Source organism: Panthera onca, chromosome C2, assembly GCF_046562875.1.
Source record: "Panthera onca isolate mPanOnc1 chromosome C2, mPanOnc1 haplotype 2, whole genome shotgun sequence".
Lineage (NCBI taxonomy): Eukaryota > Metazoa > Chordata > Mammalia > Carnivora > Felidae > Panthera > Panthera onca.
Genome location: NC_138347.1, coordinates 89546539 through 89573488, shown reverse-complemented (window position 1 = coordinate 89573488; position 26950 = coordinate 89546539). Strand labels below are relative to the sequence as shown.

Below are 26950 nucleotides of genomic sequence, written 5' to 3'. Positions count from 1 at the left end.
TTTTTGACAGAGAGAGACAGAGAGACAGAGAGACAGAGCATGAGTGGGGGATGGGCAGAGAGAGAGGGAGACACAGAATCCGAAGCAGGCTCCAGGCTCTGAGCTGTCAGCACAGAGCCAGATGTGGGGCTTGAACCCATGGACCATGAGATCATGACCTGAGCCAAAGTCGGACATTTAACCGACTGAGCCACCCAGGGGCCCCCTAACATTTTTCCATTTAACACCCATTCTCTACCTCTATGTGAGTTTTAAATTCTTGCTCTCATTCTATTCTGGGTTCCTTGAGATAAGAAGAGAGCTACATTTTGTTTCTAGTTGCATGGTGTCCATATTAAAACCTAGGGAACAGATGCCAAAATTATGTGAAGCATGAAGATCAATTTTTAAATAACAACAGCAACCCACCATAACAAGTTCTACTATTACATTTAAGGTAAGGCTTAAATCTATGTAAAAATTCAAGCTTTCTTTGACTTTCAAATGATAGATAACACAATCTTTCAGGTTCCATTTTAGTTACAGAAGCCTCACATCAAAGAACAATCATCCAGTGGTAAGATACAGGGGATTAATAGAAGTCCAACATGCATTTTACTACTGATTTGAAAATTAATTCTCCAGAGGCGTAAATTCACAACCAAATGAATATGAATATACAATGCCATCTATATAGTAATGCCATTCATTCTTCACATTTAATAACACCACTTCAAAATCACATGACAACAAAAGATGATAAATAATGACAATGAAGTTTTCTACAATGAATAGAACAAGTTAATTCACAGATGATATAATTAAAAAGTAGGTAGTAGGGGCGCCTGGCTGGCTCAGGTGGTTAACTGTCCGTCCGACTCTTGGTTTCGGCTCAGGTCACGATCTCAGTTTGTGAGTTGCAACCCTGAGTTGGGCTTTGTGCTGACAGTGTGGAGCTTGTCTGGAATGTTCTCTCTCTCTCAAAATAAATAAACTTAAAAAAAAAAAAAGTAGATAGTAAAAGGGAACAGATCATTGGTTTCTCAATATGCACCACCTCAATGATCCTACCTCTAGGAAGGGTCACAACTCTTTGGGGCCTTATCCTCAGTCTAGCAAGCTACAACTTACTTTTATCAGTTCTCTTAGGATAATATAGTTCTGAGAGAATAAATGTTAACAAAATACACTAGAGCAATTTATGAATGAGAAGAATGATTTACTAATTTACACTGAGAATGTAACTGCAAACTGGAACATTCACTGATGCAACAGAGCTGGCAGTGCCCAGCCCACATCCACTTACCGCTCAACTTTTCTTAGGAACGAGGCAGCTTTTTTACACTAACACCTACGGGTCATCTCTGGCCACAGGTTTAGGTCAGGGAGAAGTTGCTGAGGACCTGCCCACCCTGAAAGCGTAACTCCACCAATATGGAAAGGGAGTTGGTAGACAAATTACTCCCACTTCAATGCCCCTTGAGTGAAATAACTCAGAGGCATGTTCTATTCAGTCTCCCAGAGGTCCCTACATGATTTGAGCCTCAACTGCCCACAACAGTAATCTACTGTTTAAGGCATCCTTACTGGCCTCTATCTTTTCTTACTTCCCCACTACTCCATCACACCCACAGGAACTTTCTGGGTTCATTTTCCAAATAAAATGGTTATATCAAGGGTCCAATTCCCCTGAAATCAAACATAGGACAGCCAGTCAGCTTAGTTGTTTTCTTAGCAGAAAAATATTACTGTTAAACCAAATTAATTTTTAGAAGTTGTGACATGACTACAGACTCAGAACAAGAGAAAATAGGAGGTCTGAGGGACGGATCAAAAAAGTTGACAGATTTTCTTGAAAATAAGAATCTATCTTTTCAACAGTTCAAAGAAAAAGACACACAAATAGTTCTAAAAAATATGAAAAGATGCAAATTAGAACTATAGTGAGATACGATTTCTCAACTTTCAGACTATATATATATAAGTTCTGACTATATACTGTTTGTAAGTGGGGGAAAAAAAAAAAAAAACAGAAGATGCCAAAATGTCTAAGGGAATTTGGCAAATTGCCTAAAAAAATAATATGCATATTTATGGTCACACATAAAACTCCCATTCTTGAAACAAGTTAGGTACATCCATGTAATGGACTACTACACAGTTATTAAAAGGAAGGCAGGCTAGCTCTATACAGTGCTTTAAGATGATCTCTAGTTTACGTATACACGTGGGTTTGCTTATGTATATATATTTTTTAAATAGCAATATAGTTAAAACCGGTTACCTATAAGGGGAGAAATAAAAATGTACCTTATTTATAATTAACATGAATGATTTATATATAATTATAAAACAAAACTAAATCAAAACACTTAAATGCTAAACACTAAAAATAAAATGAAACAAACGGACCTGACTATATAACAAGATGGCAGAAAAATCATACAGGTGAATGTACTTCAAGTACTATAAAACAGAATACTTAACACTGTAAACCCCAGCAGGACAAAGGCCAAAAAAGCAGTTTTTAGTAATCATGTTGGTGGTACTGGTTTAGATATATAAACATATATTAAGACAAAAAATCCTATGTAATACTTCTATATGTATTTTATATATTTATTTATATCTGACATATTTCACATATATATTCTATATTTTATATTTTAATGTTATATTACATTTATATTTAATAATACCTAATATTTTACATATATGAAAGAAAAAGAAGTTTATGTAAAAGCCAACTTAAAAAGCCTTGTCTGGCCAAGACAATGAGCATCATCATCATCAAAATAAAAACTACAATGCAATAAACATAAACTATTTCAATCTACAAGCTCAATGACACTTCAAAAAAAAGAAAAAAATCCTCACTGGTCTACTTTTCCAAGATTCTAGGAAACAACTCAAATACTTTGAAAGTTGGTAAATAAAGGAAAGAATCAAGTAATTAGTATGCCTTTCCTGTGCAAACTGTGCCACAGAGTAACCAAGCATCTGATGAGGGAAGTTTCTTTTACAGAGATATTACAGATCATATATGAAGCCTTGATATAATTAGGATATCAACGTTTTGAATGTTTGCATAGAAATAAGAGATCTAGGCAGTGATCAACAGTAACCTAATCTCACAAACAGAGACAATTAAACAGCTATTTCTTCTTGGAGTACTCAGCACCTCCTTATGAAATATTCTGTCACCCTAACACCACAAAATAAAGCAAGAAAAACCTGAATTAGATTAAGCTCTTTGATATAACTACTGATTTACAAAAAAGTACAAGGGAAAGAGAAGCTTTTTACTACAGGGATGCAATTTAAAAAATAGGGGCGCCTGGGTGGTTCAGTCAGTTAGGCATCTGACTTCAGCTCAGGTCATGATCTCACAGTCTGTGAGTTTGAGTTCCACAATGGGCTCTCTGCTGACAGCTCAGAGCCTGGAGCCTGCTTTGGATTCTGTGTCTCCTTTGCTCTCTGCCCCTCCCCACTCACACTCTGTCTCTGTCTCTCTCTCAAAAGTAAATAAACATTAAAAATTAATAATAATAATAATAATAATAAACAACACAGAATGAGGAAATTTACATGGCAAGTAAGTTAAAAGGGAAAAAATATAATAAAGAAGGTGGAAGAGTTAAGGTGTATATACCATCCAAATGTAATGTATGGATTTTGTAGTGACTCTGTAGAAACATTATTTATGAGCAAATGAGGAACATTTAAACTAAACAGCTCCTTACTGATATTAAGAAATTATTGTCATCATCTCATGCATTAGAATGTCCACTATCAAAAAAATAAAAGAACACCACAGAAAATAACAAGTGTTGGACAGAATGTAGAGAATGTAGACAAAGAGAAATCAGAATACTTGTGCACTTTTGGTGGGAATAGAAAATGGTGCAGCCACTCTGGAAAACACTATGGAGGTTTCCATATGATCCAGCAATCTCATTTCTGGGTATGTACCCAGAAGTGAAAGCAGGATCTTGAAGAGATTATTTGCACACCCATGTTCACTGCAGCATCATTCACAACAGCCAAAGATGGAAGCAACCTAAGCATACACTAATGAATGAATAAAGAAAATATGATATATGCATACAATGGAATATCAACCTTTAAAAAGAAGGAAATCCTGTCACATGCTACATGCTACAAGACTGATCAGACCAAAGGACATTATGCTAAGTAAGCCAATCACAGAAGACAAATACTGTATGATTCCACTTATACTAAATATAAAGTATCTAAAGTAGTCAAACTCATAAAACCGAAAAGGAAAATGTTTGTTGCCAGCTGCCGGTAAGAGGGAGAAATGGGCATTTTTCTGTTTAACGGATATCAGTTTCAATCTGTTTGAGTTTTGCAAGACGAGAAAGTTCTAGAGATCTGTTGTACAACAATGTGAATAGAGTTAACACTACACTTAAGTGTACTAACTACACACTTAAAAATGTTTAAGATGACCAATTTTGGTTTTCACTATAATTTTTCAAAAGTATATTTAAATCCCTTTTCAAATAAAAAAATTACCACTTTTTCAAGTGTGATTAATGGTATTGTGTATGTGTGTGTGTATATATATATATATATGTATATATATAATTTTAATAGTCCATATCTTACGTAGCTACATACTAAATAAAATATGTATGAATGAAATCATATGATACATGTATTGGCTCCAAAATAACGGGGGGCGGGGGGGACATGGAAACAAGGTGGTTAAAGATGAAACAAAATTCCTGACCACTGCAGCTGAGTTCATTACGCTATTCTGTCTTCTTCAGTGTATGTCTGAAAATGTGCACAATAAAAAGTTAAAATAATAATATACACTTGTAGGCCAATAGATTATATTAATACAATGGGATCCACATTTATTTAGGAAAGTAGCTGTAAAGCATGATGATGTAAGGTACAATTAGAGTTAAAATAAATTGTACCTAGCCAAGTGAAGAATAAGCAAAAAAGAATATTATGAATCCCTCATGCTTATTTATATCAAAAACAAAGTTGAGGGTGGGGGTGGGGTGGTAGAGGTAAGGTAAGTGTTCCCACAAAGCATTCCTTTATGGCATTTTCAGGGAAAGAATGTAAGATACTACATAGCACAGGTTTAACTCAAAACACAGGCATTTCTCAGGTTCATGAGAAAACCACCACTGTGAACCAATACCTATAAATTTATTAGCACATCATGCAAGTATGTACAAATGGCTGTCGTGTCCTCAGCTAGACTATAAGCAAGTTTGTTGTAATCCTGGCCTTTTTCATCTCTAACACTAACACATTTTTAGAACTAACATAAATTTCTGTGATCATGACTCAAAAATGATTTAAGAGGGGCGCTGGGTGGCGCAGTCGGTTAAGCGTCCGACTTCAGCCAGGTCACGATCTCACGGTCCGTGAGTTCGAGCCCCGCGTCGGGCTCTGGGCTGATGGCTCGGAGCCTGGAGCCTGTTTCCGATTCTGTGTCTCCCTCTCTCTCTGTCCCTCCCCCGTTCATGCTCTGTCTCTCTCTGTCCCAAAAATAAAATAAACGTTGAAAAAAAAATTAAAAAAAAAAAAAAAAATGATTTAAGGAATTCTCAACAAAATTGGTAAATGTGTTGGAAATAACCTGATTTGAAATACAGTCTAAGAGCTGTTCCAAAAACAAAACAACATACAGTCTGTGAGGGGCACATTCAAAAACTCACTTGAAGATAGGTACTTAGAAGAAGTAGCCAGTTACACAGCACCTGTACCTCACATACCCAACAGGCCTGCACAATGGATTCTTAAGGGGGACATGCCACAAATAGTTAAGACTATCAAGAAAACCAACAGGTTTCAAATGTGAACTTCAAACATAAAGCCAAGGGCAGGTAATCCAAATGATGATGATTTACCAGAGAGCTGTTTCTTACATGAGAAACTATAATGCTTCAGAAGAAAACAGCAGATTTTAACAATGGTTAATGAGTCACCCAAGCACCCTAAAGAACCCAGCAAGCGTCTCATAAACTAATGAAGAACCATGTCATTGTGTCAAGTAAGGCCACACAAAACATTCTCTCTCAGCAGTTAATGGGGAATGTTGAAGAAAATAAGAGGGGGGAAAGAGAGAAGAAATTTTCCTCTTATCAACATACTGACCAGCCCGTCTTTAAAATGAATCATTTCCTAGGAATTTGTTCACAGATAACTCATCTCACCCACTTATTCTGATTCTAGTTAATTTTTAGTAGCTTTTATTTCAGACTGATACATCTATTTCCCACCAAGTTCTAGAAGTCTTTTTCAGTTTCTATAGCTGTTTGATTTAATGTTTAAAATAAAAAATTTGATTAAGTAAAAAAAAGTTTTAATAATGTACTACAGAAAACATTTTGAAATTGATTATTAAGTAATTAATTGTCCTATTTATTGAACTCTAAAATACATACCAATACCACTTAGGTAAAGAATTACTTTTTGTAAGGGAGAGTCATTCTGATTTTAGTTAACAGTAATGAGATCACTCAGCCTACAGTTAGAATAAACTTTAGAAATTTAGCCCAATTCTATCATTTAATTGCAGAAGAGTTCTTGCCAAAAGTTATCCAAGACATATACAGAAAAGAGAGCTATCTCAGCTCTTACAGATTGGCTTTTCTGCTGTATAACACAGTTCACAGATGTTTATTCCACAGAGAAAGGTTTCTAAATGATCTTTTTAAATATTAAGGATGGTTCTCTTGGAAATCATTCACTCACTAAAAACAGGTAGAATTTTAGACATTTAACTGCCCATTAACTATAAATATTAAGATAAATGCAATATGCAAAAAGACTATTTAACAAGAAAATTCTATTCATAAAATATAGCCCACCTGTTAAAATACAAGATGATCGCTATATAATAATAGTTTTCATCCTGATAACTACAGCCAAGTGGTTATACAATCTATAGATGATGGAACTCTCCAAAGTAAGGGTTCGCCCTTTTCTTTTTTAACTAAATAATCAAAAATTACTTTAAGTGCCTTACCTTACATATATTTTTTAAAACATTTCTTTACTCTGGGAACACAGATATATTTTGTCAACCTATGACAAACTTTAAAAATTCTTAAGAGACACTCCCAAGTAAGAGAATAATAAAAAGACCAATTAAAACACTCCACCATTCGGAGTGGGAGGAATTCTTACCATTGGCAGTGCATTGATGTGGGGATGTGCAATTGAATATCCGGTACCGCCAATCACAAGTTGCTGCTGCTGAGAAAAAGGAAAGTACAATATTCAGTGTGCCCTAAAACAAATTCAGCTTAAGAGATTTCCCACAACAAGTTTCCATGTTATCAAATTATTTTTATTTACCTCTGTAAGGTCCCTGCCACCAATGATTATCCTTCCTCCCCTAAACAACTATTATCTTATATAAGCAACAGCAGCAACTTTTGGGGTAGTAAGTGGCAGGCACTGAATCTTTACAACACTCCTAAAAGGTTGACACAATGAACAAAAGGGAGACTGGAAAAGATGGATTTGCACAAAGTGTACACTCACCCCATTCAACTTAACTGGTGCAAATATTACTGCGATAGGGCCCAGTATAGCATGTTCATAATCTATGATCATGAGCCATAAGGACTGGTATGAACTTATCTTCTATATATTCTGTTTAATAATAAAAACAAATGCATGATTGGTTTTGAAACAATTTCAATCAAAACTTATTAAAGTTTAATCTCTTCAGAGTCTACATTTTACAGAGTTTACCCCATCATCTCAATTGCTAAGTCATAGCACATTATTTTCTGTGTCCTTCTGTGTAAAATATACAAGTTGTTTTTCAGACACCCTGTCAAAGTGGTGGCTCTCCGGTCTAACGCTGACCAGTGCAGATTCCACCACGTGCTAGAGTACAATTTTATGTAACAGGGCAAGCTGATGCCACAGAAAGGAATGCAGGAGCTTTACCTCCTCCACCAAACCAGTGAATTAAGTCAGTAAACACTAAAAAGATAACTAAGCAAATACACTGAATAACTGTAGAAAGAATATAATCCCTTTAAGTTGGCTCCTCTCTGATCTTATCTTTAATTAACTAGAACTCTCATTTGTGCTGCCAACTCCATGGCCAATCTAAACAACTTCAGGGCTACTAAATAACTTTCGGGTAGTTAAGTTATAATATCTAGGAATTAAAATAACATTTATTAAACATGGCACACACTTACTGAAATTATACACAGTTACATCAACATATAGTATCATATCAGCCTCTGCAGGCACCAAGGTCTTTTGGCACAAGACACTTGTGAACCAGTTGGTAGATCCTTTGTAGACCTACTGGACAAATGTTCTACAGACATCATAAGTGAGTCAAAACAAAAACTAGATTACAGCTAGAACTGTTTACCTCAGGGTCATTTGCTATGAACATCAATTGTTTTATCAGAGTTTTCATGAGTTTTTGAGCTATAAGCTATATAGGGCTACTTGTTATCCAAAAACTGACCAAGCACCCTTAACAGAGAAAAGTTTGGGCATACATCCATTCTAGTTATTTATAAATAATTAACATGTGTTACTGAATTACATACATTTTACTTGTTTTTAATGTTTATTTATTTTGAGAGAGAAAGAGAGGGAGGGAGGGAGCGTGTGTGTGTGTGTGTGTGTGTGTGTGCACACTTGGCAAGTGAGCAGTGGAGGGGCAGAGACAGAGGGACGGAGAGAATCCCAAGCAGTCTCTGTGCTATTCAAGCACAGAGCCCAATGCGGGGCTTGATCTCACAACAGTGAGATCATGACCTGAGCCAAGATCAAGAGTAGGATGCTTAAACGACTGAGCCACCCAGGTGCCCCTAAATTACATGTATTTTAAAACATAGAAAACTGAAGGAACAAAGATGTATTCCTACATGTCAAATATCTTTTTTGATAATCTCTTATATGCTTAGCCATCTTCTAAAATAATTAAATCATAATAGGTAAAAAAGCTCATTCTAGTAGTTTAAGTATCAGCTCTACCATTTGCTTCTTTACTATTCTTATTCACATTTCTCACAGTCAGTTTCTTTTTCATGAATCTTTAAATTATTTGTCTGTTTTGCAGGGTTCGGTTGAAATTACTCCATAAGTCTACGTTATCAAACACAAGTAAACTTAGAATAGTAAGCTCAGACTCGTGGCAACTCCCAGAAAAGAACTGAATGACTGGGATTGCCACAGCTGCCTTGTGGAGCTCCCCACTCCTCAATCCCTTTATGTACCACTTTAGATAGAACTTTCTGACATAAGGCCGGAATGAGGGTGCAAATTTAACCCATCTATCAGATATTAGTAACACTTAATTTTTAAAATTTAAAACAAACATAAATAGACTAATAGAGTCCTGTACCCCAATGGATACTTGTTTTTCACTACCAGGGTGTGTACACACATACCACGCACAAACTCACACAAATCTATCCACCTTTGGAAAATACTAAATTAGATCATTCCAGTTGCTAGTCTTTCTTGTTCCTCCTCTGCCTGCTTCTCTTCTCTTCCTTTTCTGTGATTACTGAGTCTTTCTTCCATCACACTCATAGATGTCTCTAATCTCAGTTTTCTCTAATTAGTTTTTCTCTACTTTTGTTTTCTTCATCGACTCATTTAGCTTTTCCTTTTAGACTATATTTCCTTAAGGGAAAGAGTCCTAATAGTAATTTAATAAATATTTAAATAGTGAAATAAATATTTGATTCTAGGATTTCAAGAGTGAATAAATCTGTGGAAAATGGTATGTCAACAGGTATGCCCATTTGCACATATAATACAATCTGAAAAATTTAGGAAGTCCCTACATTAGCTGTTTTCCTAGTCAACTTATTTAGCCATGTCCTGGCCATTTTGGAGGGCATATATAAAACATATATATCACATAATTCTTAAGTTTATAAAATGAATTATCTGAATTTTAAAAGATATAATTATATACTCTACCAAAGAATTACAAAAATCTAATGCATATTTAAGATAATCTGACAGAATGTATATTAAAACTATTTGTACTAAAGTAATTCAAGTTGTCCAGAAATCCCAAAATGTGTATCCTTTACACCTGCCTTAGTAATCACACTTGCCCGGAATGCTTAGGTGGCTCAGTCCGTTAAGTGTCCAACTCTTGGTTTCTGCTCTGGTCATGATCTCACAGTTTCTGAGTTTGAGCCCCACGCTGGGCTCTGTACTGATAGTGTGGAGCCTGCTTGAGATCCTCTCTCTTCCTCTCTCTCCCACCACCACCCCCCCCGGCTCACTCATTCTCAAAAATAAACATATAACCACACTTGCCCAACATCCTCTACTCTCACCAGCACATCACCAGTGTCTCTGTTCTCTGCACACTTTGGCTGCCATGACATTACTCATCCTGTACCAGGAACTTCCTTCTACTATGTGGTTTTGGCCACTAACCGAGTCCATTTCTTCCAAGGTTCATCCCAAATCAGCTTCCCCTCTTGATTATTCATCCCACTACCCAAGGACACAAAAATGAGCCTCCTTTATTACAACCGTGTTACTGCTTACTATCAAGCCTCCCCTGCCAGACTTCTTGAGACCAGGGAATTATCTGTCACCTTACTGTCCCACAAAAGAACAAAGAATAGCGCACAGAACACACACAGTATTTAAGATCCATAATGATGTATCATATTATCCATAATATAATGTGGGAATAGGTAGATACATATTTGAAAATAAAACTGTAGAAACTGTATTACAGCACAAATAAATCATATTGGTAAGAAAGAACTTAACTGTGGATTTTTATTCTAAAGATGTCTAGGAGATCCTGGCTATATATAACCAGTAATTTCAGTACCATTTCCAGGAAGTGGCAAATAAATGCTGATTATTTTGCCATTTAAAGATGACTCAAGAGCATGTGATCAATCACGTTATAAAATTAGTGTAAACCTACCAACTACTTTGTATACTACATAAACTATAACCCATTTGCTTTACCTCTTACGATGAAATAAATGTTTGCCAAATGTTTGGTTTTGTATCCAAATAAAAAGCTTTGCTCTTACAATCTATATTTCATAACATTTTACCTGAAATAACTGAAGTATTAATTTTAGAAAAGGCTTTCAGCACAAAAATAGACACTGCTAGGGCACCTGGATGGCTCACTTTGTTTAGCCTCCGACTCTTGACTTTGGCTCAGGTCATGATCTCAGGGTCATGGAATAGAGCCGCATGTCGGGCTCTGTACTGATCATGGAGCCTGCTTAGGGTTCTCGTTCTCTCTCCTCTGTCTGCCTCTTCCCCACTCACGCTCGCTCGCTCTCTCTCTCTCTCTCTCTCTCTCTCAAAAGAAATAAACATCACGGGCGCCTGGGTGGCTCAGTCAGTTGAGCGTCTGACTTTGGTTCAGGTTATGATCTCATGGTTCCTGGGTTCCTGGGTTTGAGCCCCACCTCGGGCTCTGTGCTAACAGCTCAGAGCCTGGAGCCTGCTTCGGATTCTGTGTCTCCCTCTGCCACTCCCTCACTTGTGCTCTGTCTCTCTCTCAAAAATAAATAAACATCAAAAAAAGAAAAAAAAATGGACACTGGTAACTCAGTAGACCTCTCCTAAAATCTACCACCTAGATATAATTAGGAGAATTTTTTTAAGATACAAAAATCTTTTAAAACAGCACAACAGTATATTTTGACTGATCTTCAAAATTACTGCCCTCCAGTCTCTACAAGTAAATTTACTTGATTTACAGATTTCTTAAAAAGCTAATGGATTATGGGTTCTCTCCCCAGGGAAAGGTACAAGCAAAACAAAAACTTGCTTATAATTTAAAGTAGCAACAGAATCGAATCTATTACCTCGTAGCCAGAAATAAATTCAAGAAACTGTACCTGGTATCCTTAACAAATAGAAATTACAAATGAATTTATAATTTTGCAGAATTTGGAAGAATCATCCCAAGAATTAAGAGAAAAACATAACAATCAATCTGCTTAGAAAGATTTTAAGTTTATTCCTTTTGAGTGAAGGAAAGAGCACAAGTTGGGGGGAGGGGTGGCAGGGAGAATCCCAAATCCCACTAACAATGCAGAGCCTGATGCAGGGCTCAAACTCACAAACAAGATCATGACCTGAGCCAAAGTCCCCAGAAAGATTTTTATTAAATGAACTTCTTAACAAAAGTCACAGATAAAGTCCAAATTAAATTGTTCAGTACATGACTGAAAACAACAAATAAATGGTGATTACCTGCAACTGGAACCATAGAAAAAGCAATACATTTGTAAAGCAAAGTGTTTCAACTGAATCTTCTCAATTCTACTGATCCATTTCACAAAAGACTTAATTAGTTGTCTTCCTTCACATGCCAATTTCTAGTAACATACTAAGCATTAATCAAGGCCTCCAAGCATCTAGATGTCTGGACCTCTCCTCTCCCCATCTCATTTCCCACCCTATCACATACACGGGTAATATTTGAGGCAGCCAGACAATTAAGAAGGGGGAAGGGGAAGGAGCTGTAACAGGAGGAATATCCTAAAGAAACCAACCCTGAGAGGAGACTGAAAGGCAGAATGGTCAGATCAAACAGCTCTGCCATCACTGGCTCTAATTTTCCACTTCTCTTTGTTATTTAGGTGGCTCAGAAAAAAAGGATTTAAAAGCTGTGTATTATGATCCCTATTTCCTAAAAATTAGATATACTCAGTACCACAAACCCACATCAATAACAATTTAAACATGCACTGGTATCTAATCATGCTACTATTACACTTCAGTTAATTTCATTGGTAGCAACACATGTGGTTGAATTGTACATTAAATTTATATGAAAAAAAATTACTGTGGAAGAATAAAACAAAGAACTATCAAGTACCCTGAGATCTGCCCGTTAGAGAATAAGCAATGCAATTAAAGACAATAAAAACCAGAAATTCTCTTTATAGTAAACCACAGTGTTTTTAAAATTAAAGTTTGGTTGGCAGTTTCAAGTGTTACTGAAAGTCAAATTTATTTTTTAGGCACTACAATCTGCCCATCAAAAGTTTCCAGTTCACTAACTTCCAAAATGTTAAGAGAAGCTGAACATGAGAAGAGGCTTAGACTCAAACTTGAGTTATGATACTCGAAAGGTGATATCAAAATGTATAGATAAATACACATTATTGTCAGCTCCATGAAAAATAAAAGTGAATATATCAACAAAGTAACTATAATTTCCTTTTCTAAAAAACTATTACTAAATAAATGGTGCAATTTATAATTCATGGTATCTTAGAAATATGACAAATGTGAGGATGCCTGGCTGGCTCAGTCAGTTAAACGTCCAACTCTTGATTTTAGTTCAGGTCATGATCATGGAATATGGAACCTGCTTGGGATTCTCTCTCCCTCACCCCGTTCCTCCTCCACTTGTGCACTCGCTCTCTTTTGCAAAATAAATAAACTTAAAAGAAAAAAAAAAAAGAAATATGACAAATCTGACAGATCATACAAAGCTGATAACAGCTCAACTTTTTATTTTTTAAGGAGAAAGAAACAAGTAGAGGGAGGATGAAAAGCAACAGGAAAATCATCAGGGTCTAATAAGTAACAGGATGAAAAGAAAAACGAGACTTTGCCTATGATCACACATGTAGGTAGGTAGGTACCCCAGCACTTAACAAGTTAGAAGAAAAAACTGATAGAATTCCTACATTTTATTAGGTTTCTCACTCTTCCCAAGGGTTGAATATTTGATTCAAGATACCAAGAACTTGAACAGCTAATTAAGACAACACAAAAATCATTCTGCTGAACAATACATTCCCAGCAGAAATGAAATGGTCATGCCAGGGATATTGGGTCTTTCTGTGTCCTACAGAAATGCCCTTCCAGATTCTAACCTAATTGTGAGACAAAGTGGGTCCCTCATTCAGATTTAATTGGTCTAGAGTAACGATATGCACATCAGCTGCATGAAAAGCTCCCCCAAGTGATTCTAAGTGGGGGGTTAAAAACCACTGGACTTTGTGGCAGGAAAGGGCACGATGGGGACTAGTCAGAGTTTAATAAATAATCTATCTTGGGGGGAGCATGGAGAGATCACTTCTTTCAACTATTAGCACTGCAAAGTGAGTAGTTCTCAGAATTAGAGTGGGAATCACACTATCAAATAAAAGTTTTATTAATTTGATTTCAAGAGTAACAGTAAGGAACAAAAGATAAATGCCACCCTTCTCCCCAAAAGTGAATTAGAAAAGGGAGGATAATAGTGAGAACACCTTAGAAAGAAACCCAGAAAAAGAACACAAAACAAGGGCGTTATCATACAAAAAGCACAAAAGGAGCAATGCTGATACCCACATTTAGATAAAAAGGCACATAAAGCCTGAGACTCAGCTACATGTGACAAAACTTAATAGGGAGAAATTATAGAAGGGTATTTTTTTCTGCTCAATATAATGGAAAACTGTCACACAAGTCAATTGAAGTCAAACAAAAGTTAAACAAAGTCACACAAGTTAAACAAAACCTGGATGTATCACTCAGCAAGAAAGTTACTTGCCACATGATGGTGGGGGCGGTTGTCGTATGAGCCCCCTGTCCAATTCCTTTCAACTTGGCATTCAAATGTGCTATCAGGGCCATCAGCAGCCTCTGTGGCACCTCTGTGCAAACGACACCCTAGCAGGACAAATTAGAAAAATAAAAAGGCCATACTATGGTACAGGGAGGTAAGCCTGTACTGCGGAGCCACAGAGATTAGACTTGACTCGGAGCTAGGGAATTTAGAATGCTAGCCCATCTAAGACAAGTTACTTAAACTCCTGGCGCCTCAGTTTTCTCATATGGAAAATAAATTGTTGTAAGAGTTGAATAACTTGGTATTTATAAAGTGCTCAACAGTGCCTGGCATAGGAGTCACATGCAATCATTTTTAAATAACGTATGTAAGAAAAAGGAGCCCTTCCCTCTGAAAGGACACCGTCCCACACGAGAGAAATGGCTTGCTGACAGTGTGGCCTGGATGTCAGCATCCACTTGTCCCCTTGGCCGTGCACTTCTATGCAGGACACAAACTGCCCATTCGTATTCTGCTGTGCTATGTGCTACCATGACTCAAGAGTCCAGTTACACTAGGTCTTTCAGAAGTTCATTTAACAGCATTACTACTCAAAATAATTAATCATTGGTAAAACTTTTAAATTAGAACAGATGTGGAGTGTGCCCGAACATGGCAGTTGTCCTGTGTGACCAGTGACAATGCACACACCTTACTGTGACAACACAGAGTGACAAAATGACACACTTGACCCTCTCAGTGAAGCAGAGTTTCTCCATCACACTTGAAAACTAAATCTTCGACTTTCACTTTGTAAAAGGATACGCTTAACTTTTTAAAAAATTAAGAACATGCCAGCAGATAATTACTTAAATGAAAATTGTCATTCTGAAGTCTTCTGAGCACAAAGAGAAAAAATGCATTTATGTTAAAATAGATACTGGGTTCAGAATTTTAAAATGTTTTATTTCTATCTACTGCTGAAGGATGTAAAAGTCATTCTTGTGTGTCTTTACTAAGAGTATTTCCTTACAGATTTTCACACGAAAAAACTCAGAAACTGCTTACTCTGAATTCATATTTCTAAAATTGGTATAATCTAGACAGTACCAACAAATGCTTTGCCTTCAGTGAATTAAAACAAGCTCATTTAACTACCATGTTTCTATCAAAAAAAAAAAAAGAAAAAGAAATACAGTCCTTTAAGATATCAGGGCTATCCTGGGGTACCTGGGTGGCTCAGTCAATTGAGCATCCAACTTCGGCTCTGGTCATGATCTCACTGTTCACGGGTTTGAGCCCCACGTCAGGATCTGTGCTGATAGCTCAGAGCTTGGAGCCTGCTTCAGATTCTGTGTCTCACTCTCTTTTTGTCCCTCCTCTGCTCATGCTCTCTCAGTCTCTCAAAGATAAATAAACATTAAAATAATATTTTTTTGAAAAAAAATAAGGGCTATCCTGTCTTCTGGCAAAATAAATGACATATTTATAATTCTAAAAAATGTCAAATTCTCATCTGATGTTGGTTTGCTAAATTGGTTTCCACCATATTTAAAATGAAACATTTAAACAAGCAAATACAAGCTATGTTGTCTGCCTGACCCACTCAGGACACACAAAAACGAGGATGGGGGACGAGGACGGGACACACACACACACACACACACACACACACACACACACCCTTACCTCTCTCTTTCTCTTTTCTCTCTAGGGGTCATGAAAAGAAGATCCACTTTCTTAATTCAATTTATTTACTTCAATACAAAACACCACTTTCTGCTCCCTGACTACCACTCAAGTTATAATAAAGTACAGACTGAGACTAAATGAATACTACAACTGCTTCATCTTAGTTTTTAGGCACTGCTAAGCAATGGTCTAGAGGTTGGCAAATTATGGCCAGAAAGTTAAGTATTTTGGGTTTTGCAAGCCACACGGTCTCTGTCACAACTACTCAACTCTGTTATTATATTGCAAAGCAGCCAAATACAATACATGAAGGAATGGGTATTACTTTTTCCGATGAAACTATTCATACATACACATTCTCATTCTCTCTCTCTCTCTCTCTCTCTCTCTCTCTCTGACACACACGGGCATCAGGCAATACACTATGTTGGTACTGAAGTAATTCCCAAGACCACCCAAAATTCTACTGATCCAGGATGGAGCATAAACCTATTAGGACAAATAACCTAAAGATATAAAGGGATGCCTGGGTGGCTCAGTCAGCTCAGATCATGATCTTGCAGTTCGTGAATTCTAGCCTTGCATCAGCATCACTGCTGTTGGCCTGTCAGCATGGAGCATGCTTCTGATTCTCTGTTCACCGCCCCACCCCCCGCCGTCCCTCCCCTGCCTGCACTCTCTCTCTGTCAAACAAACAAACAAACATTTTTTTTTTTTTAAAAAGATAGATATAGGGGCACCTGGGTGGCTCAGTCAGTTAAGCGTCTGACTCTTGATACCGACTCAGTCATGATCTCATGGTTATGACTTTGAGCCCCACATGAGACTCTGGGCTGACAGTCTGGAGTGTGCTTGGGATTCTCTCTCTCCCTCTCTCTCTCAAAAATAAATAAACATTTTTTAAAAAGACATATTTAAAAAAATCAAACTAACAGATAAAGTAAAAAAAAAAATTACTCAAGGGGCACCTGGTGACTCAGTTAAGCATCCAACTCTTGATTTCAGCTCAGGTCATGATCTCATGGTTTGTGATTCAAGCCTTGCATCAGGCTCTGAAATGACAGTGAGGAGCCTACTTGGGATTCTTCCTCCTTCCCTCTGTTCCTTCCCCACTTGTTCTCTTTCTCCCTCTCTCAAAATAAATAAATAAACCTAAAAAAAATTATTCAAGCATTCTCCACTAAAACTATAGCCATTTAGTGGGAAAGAAATTTTCTAAGGCATTCAAACACTGTCTTATGTGGCACCACATGGAACAATGAAGTTTGATTAAAAAAGGATTAAAACTTCAGTATTTCTCTGTGATCTTCAGACACTTAGAAGACAGATGTAGAATGGAAAGAACTACTGTTTACAAGTTTAACCCCTTCATATCATATCCATATAACCATAAGCATGTCCTCATGTGTAAAATGAGGCTACTGTATAATGCTATACTCTGCAGAGTGTATTTGATAGCCCAACAAGTATGAACAGAGTTCAGTTTATTGTTTAAAAAATAAATAAAAAGCAATGATTCAAAAACAAGAGCACACTGGGGTGCCAAGGTGGCTCAGTCAGTAAGCCTCCATTCTTTACTACAGCTCAGGTCATGATCTCACAGATTGTGAGACCAAGCCCCACCACATCTGGCTCTGCACTGTCATGACAGCACGGAGCCTGCTTGGGATTCTGGCTCTCCCTTTCTCTCTGCCCCTCCCACGCTCATGTGTGCACATGCTTTCTCTCTCTCAAAGTAAACTATAAAAATAGGGGTGCCTGGGTGGCTCAGTCGGTTAAACATCCAACTTCAGTTCAGGTCATGATCTTGCAGTTCCTGAGTTCAAGCCCCGCGTCAGGCTCTGTGCTGACAGCTCAGAGCCTGGAGCCTTCTTCTGATTCTGTGCCTCCCTCTCTCTCTGCCCCTCCCCTGCTTGTACTCCCTCTCTCAAAAATAAACATTAAAAAAAAATTGTTTTAAATAATAAAAATAAGGGCACCAATCCTACTAAGTTCCTAAAGATGTTTTCACACAGTATACTAATAAATACTTGCAGCTAATTGTTAACTGCTTAGTATAAAAGTCCACAACAGGGTTAAGAATAGTATTAAAAGAAAAAAACTTCAGGTTCTAAGCAAAAGAACAAAAAACAAAACAAACCTGTTTATGACTTAACCATGAGATTATAAAAATAGCAACTAGATGTATTAAAAATAAACAAGCAAATAAAGAACAATGAAGGCAGAGAGTAACAGACCGGTCCTGGAAATGAACTCTCTTCACCACAGCAAATGCAAGCAGGAAAACATGTTAGCCCTAAGTTTTGCCAAAACTAGCTAATGTTCATCAAGTAGATGGTGAGAAGTTGGGACGCCTGGGTGGCTCAATTGGTTGAGAGTCCAATTTTGGCTCAGGTCATGATCTAATAGTTCATGGGTTTGAGGCCCGCGTCAGGCTCTGTGCTAACAGCTGCGAGCCTGGAACCTTCTTTGGATTCTGTGTCTCCCCCTCTCTGTGCCCCTCCCCCGCTCATGCTCTGTCTCTCTCGCTCTCAAAAATAAACATTAAAAAAATTTTAAGTAGTGGGTGAGAAGAAATGAGTTATGCATATTTTAAATTAAGAGAAAATGAGCTTGTATTTTAGCTTTGACATGGTTTAACAAGTGGACACCAAAAATCACTTGTATAAGGTGAACTAAAATGTTATTGCAAAAGATGTTTTTTACATTTTTTTAACAACCCTAAGTCATAATACAACTTACAAATATGGAAAACAAGTAAACTGTAGATTTGCAATTATTTTTTAAATCAACTTCATTAAACTATCTATAGACAGAATTGCATTTAAAACAAAATGTCAGGAGTGCCTGGGTGGCTCAGTCAGTTGAGCGTCCAACTTCGGCTCAGGTCGTGATCTCAGAGTTCATGAGTTCAAGCCCCACGTCAGGCTCTGTGCTGACAGCTCAGAGACTGGAGCCTGCTTCGGATTCTACGTCTTGCTCTCTCTCTGCCCCTCCCCTGCTCATGCTCTGTCTCTGTCTCTCAAAGAAAATAAATAAATGCTAAAAATTAAAATAAATAAATAAAACAAAATGTCAATTTTCTGATCTTTTCCCAGTTCTCTAATATCAAAGCAACCAGAGATTCCCTCAACAACAAAGGACCTACATACTATAAATGAACTCTCTCCATTAGTGATGCATCAGTTACTCGAGAAAACAGAAACTAAGAGGCCAGATTTTCCTTCAGGAGATTAGGAAGCAACAGAATTTAATGCCAATGTTTCATCTTTCAGCCACGTTAGATGGTAGAATTGTCATTGTTGGGCTGTTGTCTGTACTGACTGTTAAAAGAGTTATCTGGCTATAGACAATAGAACTCTGAGGAGAAAGCAAAGAGGAAGAAAAATTTTATTAACCTCGCTCCTAAACACTGTTAATTTTAAAAGTTAGCCCTTTACTGACAATGTAAAGTACATCAATAAATAAAGATCCTTGCCCTGGGAGAGTTTAAACTCCAACATAATTTAGGATTAAGTGTTATGTAGGAGATGACAAGCTATGAAAAAAGAAAAACTCCCAGGAAGGTCAGGGGTTCTGGAGTTTTCTGTGAGGAGGAGGTGGTGCCCCCAGGTTGAAACAGTAGTATGTAGGATGGTCAGAACCAGTCTGTATTTCAAGTGAGCGCAGGCAAGATAAGAAGCTCCTGCGTATTCTATGTTCTGTATGCAGACAATCATATATGAGGACGTGCTTTACCTTAATGCTGTGACCATAGGATCATGTTCATGTTTGTTGGAAGCCATACCTGGAACATGTATATTTACCAAACAGTTCATTTATGTTTCAATTACTCTAATTTTTCCTCTGAGCTACCTGTTCTTGCCTACATTTGCTGTGTATTATAAAGCTACAATTCTAGGGTAGATATTAGGCATTATAAAATGATAGGTTTACCTAAATATTTTAGCATTATAGGGGCACCTGGCTGGCTGACTTAGTAGAGCAGGAAAACTCTTGATCTCGGGGTTGACTTCAAACCTCATGCTGGGCACAGAGATTACTTTTAAAATATTTTTAAAAATAATTTTATAAATAAATATTTAGCACTATAATATTATGGAGCCCATCACAAATGTTATCAAATGAGAAAGAAGATACGTTATATTTTTTAAAACTTTTGTAATTGCCCAGAGTCTGTTTAATCAAATTATTTTTCACACAAGCATTCTTGCACAGTTAACATTAAAAAGCTTCTAACTTTTTCAAGACACAAAATACAAAAACAAAACAAAACCCAGAAAATAAAACAGAAAAATATGCCAGTGAAATGGAATGTCTAGTCACTTTAAGTTCTACTGCAGTTTAGACACAGGCTCAATTTTTAAATATCCAGCAAAGGTTTACATTGTACCTGATACTGCATGTATTTACCTGCCATCACTACTTTAAAATACTGAACAAGGTAAAAGTAACAAAACCCAAATGTGGGATATAGACCAAGGCTTCCTCAAATTCTTATTAAGAACTCTTGGTCTTGGGGATCTTGGGCGGCTCAGTTGGTTGAGCGTCTGATTTCAGCTCAGGTCATGATCTCACAGTTCATGCGTTTGAGCCTCGCATCGGGTTCCACATTGGCAGTGTGGGGCCTGCTTGGGATTCTCTTGCTCACTTCCTCTCTCTCTGCCCCTCCCCTGCTCATGCTCTTTACTTTTTTTAAAATAAACTTAAAAAAAAATTTTTTTTTTTTTTTAAAGAACCTGTTGGTCATTTACCCCCCTCACTGTGTCCAATATTCTTGAGAACAAAAATAGTGAGACTAGTTTATGAAAATGCACAAAGCTAGAATTAAAAAGGTTAGCTGAATTTATTTCAATACCTCCAACTGTAAATTCCTAGAAAAAAATTAAGTTATCTCGATAACTGTGCCTACTATCATACCTAAAACGGAATTCTGGGTTCCAATGAGTATTAAATGACAAGGGGCTGGTAAGGATCTGTGCAGATAGGGGAATGGCAACTAAATCTCAATCTCTTCTCCTTAAGAAGGAATATAAGCCAGAAATTGTTTAAAGAATACTATGAGGAAACTATCTTTGCCACAAAGAGGATGAAAATCTGTTGCATAGGACTGCTCACTGGCCTCTTGATTTCAAGTCAAGGCTAATCAATCAGATAAAGAGCATTCTGATGACTCAGATTGGATTAGATTAACTCACAAAAAAACAAGGAAGGCCACTGAGTTTACTTGGAAGGATATAGGACAGGAAAAGACTATCCGAGAGCTTCAAGCCAGGCGTGTCAGCAGAACACGCAATCCAGGAGCTATAGTCTTCACAACTCTCCGTCCCACCACCGGCACTTCACTGCTCAGGTACAAGGGAGCAAGAATTCACGAAAGGACATGGAAGCTACTTTGGGTTAAAAACCACAAACTCCACAAAGGGTAAGATTTTCATGGGCCTAGCTTCCTGCGGATCCAACCCATCAAAGCATATGCTCCATTGTAAGAATGTACCCCACCTTCCCTCCACATATGTACTCCCAGTCCAGATGCAGTTCACAAGTCAGGGACCACTCTGCCATGCCCCCTTGTTGGCTGGTAATACTGCTGGACGTTCCACTTTTATTTTTTAAATGAAACACAACCAAAACTGAACCAAGGTTATTTATCCACAGAAAGAGAAAAGGTTTGGTGACTCCTTGTCTTACAACACATGTGGGTCCTCATCTCTACTCTGCCTCTAGGTTGTCAGTGGTCTTGGACCTGTAACTTAAAGCTTCTAGGAGCAATTCACCTCCTATAAGCAACGACTGGCTTGAATATGGCAATACAGACAGAAAACCAAACTAACACGCTACAAGATATCTTACAAACAACATAGAAAATCTCTTTTGATGATATGAAGGCTAAACAATGCTAACGAAGAGCAGTGTAGTTCAAAAGGAAATTGAGGCCCAGAAGTTAAATATTCTTACAAGAAGTAGTGAAATATTAAACTCTGCACTGCTTGCACACTCAGTATCATTTAAATATCATAACAAGCTGTATAGTAAGTATTGCATCTATTTCAAAAACAGGTTAACTAAGGCTCAGAGCAGTTCCTAGACCAAGATCAACAGTAAGGCCAAGTAAGCGGACATCAGATGCCAGGTTAAATTCTTAACCACTCTCCTCTTCTATGTCTCTTGAATCTCTTTTCGAAGCTTTTGTTTCCAATAATTTTCCTTTACAACAACATGATAAAGATCTTTTAATGAAAGTTGAAAGTATCACTTAGGAGAAAGAGATCTATAGCCATGTTCTCTTACTGCCACAGGGAGGGCACAATCAGCACAGCAAGGATCACAGGCAGCCACCTGAAGACAGCTTACATCCACCCACCAATAAATACTACTTTTCGTCACCTATCATTACCCAGCTTCCAAATGCTCTGAACTTCGAGTGTTTCATACAACCAACTAGTTCTTGAAACACTATGTAGGTTTAATTGTTTAAAAACAGATACATAACGGAAATCAGGAATTTCACTGATGAGAGTTAGGTTATATTTATTTATATATCAGAATTCCTTAGGGAGCATGGAATTTTAAAATGCATAATCCTCCTACTTTTGGAAGTTTATCAAAAGTCCTGGAAGGCACAAAAACACTATAGCCATTTCTGCAGCAAATACTGTGTTGCTTTTGGCTTAGTATTCATTACCCAAAACAAAAGCCTGAAAGTTATCCTTGACTCTTCCCTGTCTCCTTTGTCAGCCATATCAATCACTAAATTTAATCAATTCTCTTTCCTAAATATATCTATAATGTCTACTGGTTCCTTGAATCCTACCACCCATTCTTCGTAGCTCAATCTGCTTCCCCATCAACTTTGATAAAATCCAAAGCAAAAAAATTATTTTTAATAGGCATGCACCCCAAAATTTATAATTGAACAGCACTTGATTATGTGAAAATTCAGATTTGTTTTTCTTTGTTTTTGTTGTTATTGTTTGTTTGTGGGTTTTGTAATTTTGAAGTGAAAGAGGCAATAATGGATTTCTCTGTTGGGTCACTGTTTATTTACGTAACAACTATTAGTTGCCTTCAGCCTCCCTGCTAACGTAATGCCAATTTTGTTCAAAGTAGCAACATATCCACATAATACTTTCTCAGCCTTTCTTGCAGCTAGAGGTAGCCATGTGAAATAGCCTGGTTAATAAGATCTAAGCAGAAATAGGGGTGGGTGAAGGGGCTCCCAGCCATCACAGCAAGAGAGGCAGCTAGGGAATCTTTTATTTTCCTAAAAATGGAGAACAGATGCAGATGTTTAAACCTGATGCCTCCTGAAGCAGTAGCCATTTTTCAACCAAGGCAATACGCCTGATGGACTTCCTTACACTGAGGACAACGGAATAAAAAAATAGCGATTTCCTGCCAGTAGATTTGTTTAAAATAGTGTTTTGAGTTACTTGAAGCCAACTGAACATCATTCTCCCCAGAGAGGTCCCCAAAGCATTTCAAACTTACTATGTATATACTTAATTCCTCTCCCATCCCAAACTTGTTCCTCCTCCTATATTCTCTACTTCTTTGTATGGCTCCGACATCCAGTCACCCACGCTAGAAATACGGTTCTTTCTCCTCTCGTATCTCCCATACCTACCTACCTACCTACCTATCTACCTACCTACCTACCTATCATCAAACACCATTGCTTTCTATCTCTAGGGTGTTATTTCACAAGTACATTTTTAGTTCCTTATGCCTTCATGACTTTGGATATGCTATGTCCTCTAGCTAAATTTTAGATCACCCATACCCCACGAAAGCTCTATCACCACTGCAGATATTTATTTTATATGTCCATCCCCCTTCACTAGAAACCTAAACACTTTATTATAATTATCACATCCTGTTGCAACATTTTAATGCTGTACTACTCTTTTTAAAATGCACATTCAGGGGCGCCTGGGTGGCGCAGTCGGTTAAGCATCCGACTTCGGCTCAGGTCACGATCTCACGGTCCGTGAGTTCGAGCCCCGCGTCGGGCTCTGGGCTGATGGCTCAGGGCCTGGAGCCTGCTTCCGATTCTGTGTCTCCTTCTCTCTCTGCCCCTCCCCCCTTCATGCTCTGTCTCTCTCTGTCTCAAAAATAAATAAAAACGTTAAAAAAAAATTTTTTTCTTAAATAAAAAAATAAAATGCACAAATTAAAAAACAGTAGTTGCTCTTAAAAGGCTTAAGTTTTGCTTTTTTTAGAGTACACAGTTTGATTCTGATCCCGTTAATTACTTTAGGAGGAGAGGAACCAGGAAGGCAAAAGAGAACTGAATGAAGAGAAAAAAGTATCAACAGCTAAAGTTAAGTTCACTGAGAAAGGTTTAAGGTTTGTTACTTCTCCTTCATTGTTATACAGACAAAAAACTGGAAAGACTACTCCAAGAGATCAACTTACAATAGGCAGGGATGCCTTTCATCGTTAGTTTCTGACCCCAAGGTCCTGGGAAGAAAGACCAGAAAGATGGAAAAATTTGCTCTACTGGTATTCTAACACTGGAGGAAATAACATCTGAAAGAATAGTGATATATGTCCCTTACGTGTTCACTATAATGAAGTTTTTCTGCATTTTCAGATCTTCTAGATTTACTGGTGGCTACTTTGAAATTATATCCCTATCTCATACCTCCTATCATAGTTACTTTTTGCTTTTTCCCCCTCTAACAACCTGAATATTTCATGTCCTTGTTCTCCTCTAACCACACCAAATCTTCTACTCCTTCCCACATTTATTCAATAACGCTGTGCCAGGACATTTCATTTGAAAACATCACAAAATACAATAGTCACAAACAAATGTCTGGTTCTTTACAATTAATTATATTAGTATTCACTCAATTCATTCAATTCACTTATTCAGTAAATATTTACACTGCCTTTCCATTCCAAAGCTTCATCCATTCTTTACAAAATTCTAAGAATTAAGGTAGAAGAAATTACACATAGAACCAGAACAGAACCAAAGGCAACAGTACTGTGACTCCTACCCCTTACTGAGCATGAGAGGCAATGGTGCTTATTTAATCTCTCTTAACCTGTTTCGTCATCTGTAAAACGAGGATTTTAGCACTAGCTACCCAGAGGGCTACTATTCTAAGAATTAAATAAGGGAATGCATATCAGGCATATAATCTTACCTGAAATATAAAAAGCACTTAATAACTGGCAGTCATTATTCTACCAGATTTAGTGACGGGACACACTGAGCTGTCCTTTAATAGAAACACAGCCTTGATTAAATAAACTTATCATTCAGTATACCCAATCTAAATGTCCAGAATGCTTTGTGTTTTCATGAATGTTAATGAACAATTTATTACATAAAACAAAAATGCAACTTTGTTTTTAAACAGACTGCTACTAGCATCCTGAAAATAATGTATCATTTCTGGATTAAATATTGGATATAAAATAAGAAAAAAGAGGATTACCCGTCATGGAAGCAGGAGTGAGTCAATTTTGGTCTCTAAAAAAAACAATACTCATGTTTTAATTAACACCACAACCAATCATCTATAATGGGTCCTGGATTAATCAAATCTCCATGTTTTTTAAATTTTTTAATGTTTGTTTATTTTTGAGACAGAGCAAGAAACAGCACGAGCCGGGGAGGGGCAGAAAGAGAGGGAGACACAGAATCCGAAGCAGGCTCCTGGCTCTGAGCTGTCAGCACAGAGCCTGATGCAGGGCTTGAACCCATGAACTGTGTGAGATCACGACTGGATCAAAGTCAGACATTTAACCGACTGAGCCACCCAGGCACCCCTGAAATGTCCATGTTTTAAAGAAATATTAGTGTGATATTATTATTCCTATACTCTGGCTTCTAAAAATAGCTGAGAAGCTATAAAACTAGTGCCTAAAGAGCAGCACTGAATTCCTGGAATGGATACTTACAGTGATAGCAAATAAAGGGTAAATTTAATAAGGCTTTCATTAAGCCTTCTACATAATTACACAGTATTTAAAAATAGTACTTTTATTTTGGTTTTGAATGTCATATAAACTATTGAATACCTGTGTAGTCTGGAAATCATTTTCCTTCCAGATAGAATATCAAAATAATTTTAAAACATTAATAGGAAATAACTTGCAGTTTCCCATTCCAGGAAATTCCTTTTAGGCAATGTAAGCTCTTGGTTCTCCCTGATGTTTCCTACCCCGGACAATTCAACATGCTCTATAAGTTCTATTAATACACATCTTCTCTAGTATAATAATAAAGAGGTTAACAATGAGTCAGTCTAACTTCAAATTCCACTAGTACAGTGACTAATTTTCTAATTTGAAAGAAGTCAGCAAATCCCACCTGGAGCTTTAATAAATTCCACTTTATTTCCATGTCATTGATTGGGAGAAATATAAAGTAAAACTAGCTATTTCATTCAAAAGGGCAGAGAAGAAGTACTGAAGAGCGGAATGGGATCACCCTAAGGTGAATTATCAACCAAGACCACTGAACCCATCAATTTGCTATTTTTCATACTGTGCAAAGAATTAAGCAGTCAGAAACCAGAAGTCTAGGGTCAATGGCCTTTTATACATTTCTTACTACACAGTATATAAATTTTTAATTTTTCCCCCTCCCTTATTTTATCCATGTTCTCAGCCAGAACCTCGGGACGTAACTGTAGAATGTTCAAGCAAGGACTACTATTAAGCTACATTCTAAGAAACTGAATATAGAAGTCCTGTTCTTCCAAAACCACTCAATCTTTT

At 37.2% G+C, this 26950-nt stretch overlaps 1 protein-coding gene across 4 annotated transcripts in view; it reads right to left on the bottom strand.

Moving 5' to 3' along the window:
• TBL1XR1 (TBL1X/Y related 1) overlaps positions 1-26950 on the bottom strand; it is a 177493-nt gene that overhangs the window by 80398 nt on the left and 70145 nt on the right. Inside the window, exons 1-3 of one of the 4 annotated variants that reach the window (XM_060639243.3) lie at positions 17179-17280; positions 7522-7632; positions 7162-7230 (exon numbers count right to left, since the gene is read on the bottom strand). The gene's annotated coding sequence lies outside the window, so the exon portion shown is untranslated. Of the gene's footprint in view, positions 1-7161; positions 7231-7521; positions 7633-17178; positions 17281-26950 lie in introns of those variants that run through there. The other 3 variants (XM_060639248.3, XM_060639245.3, XM_060639244.3) reach the window with 3 other exon arrangements.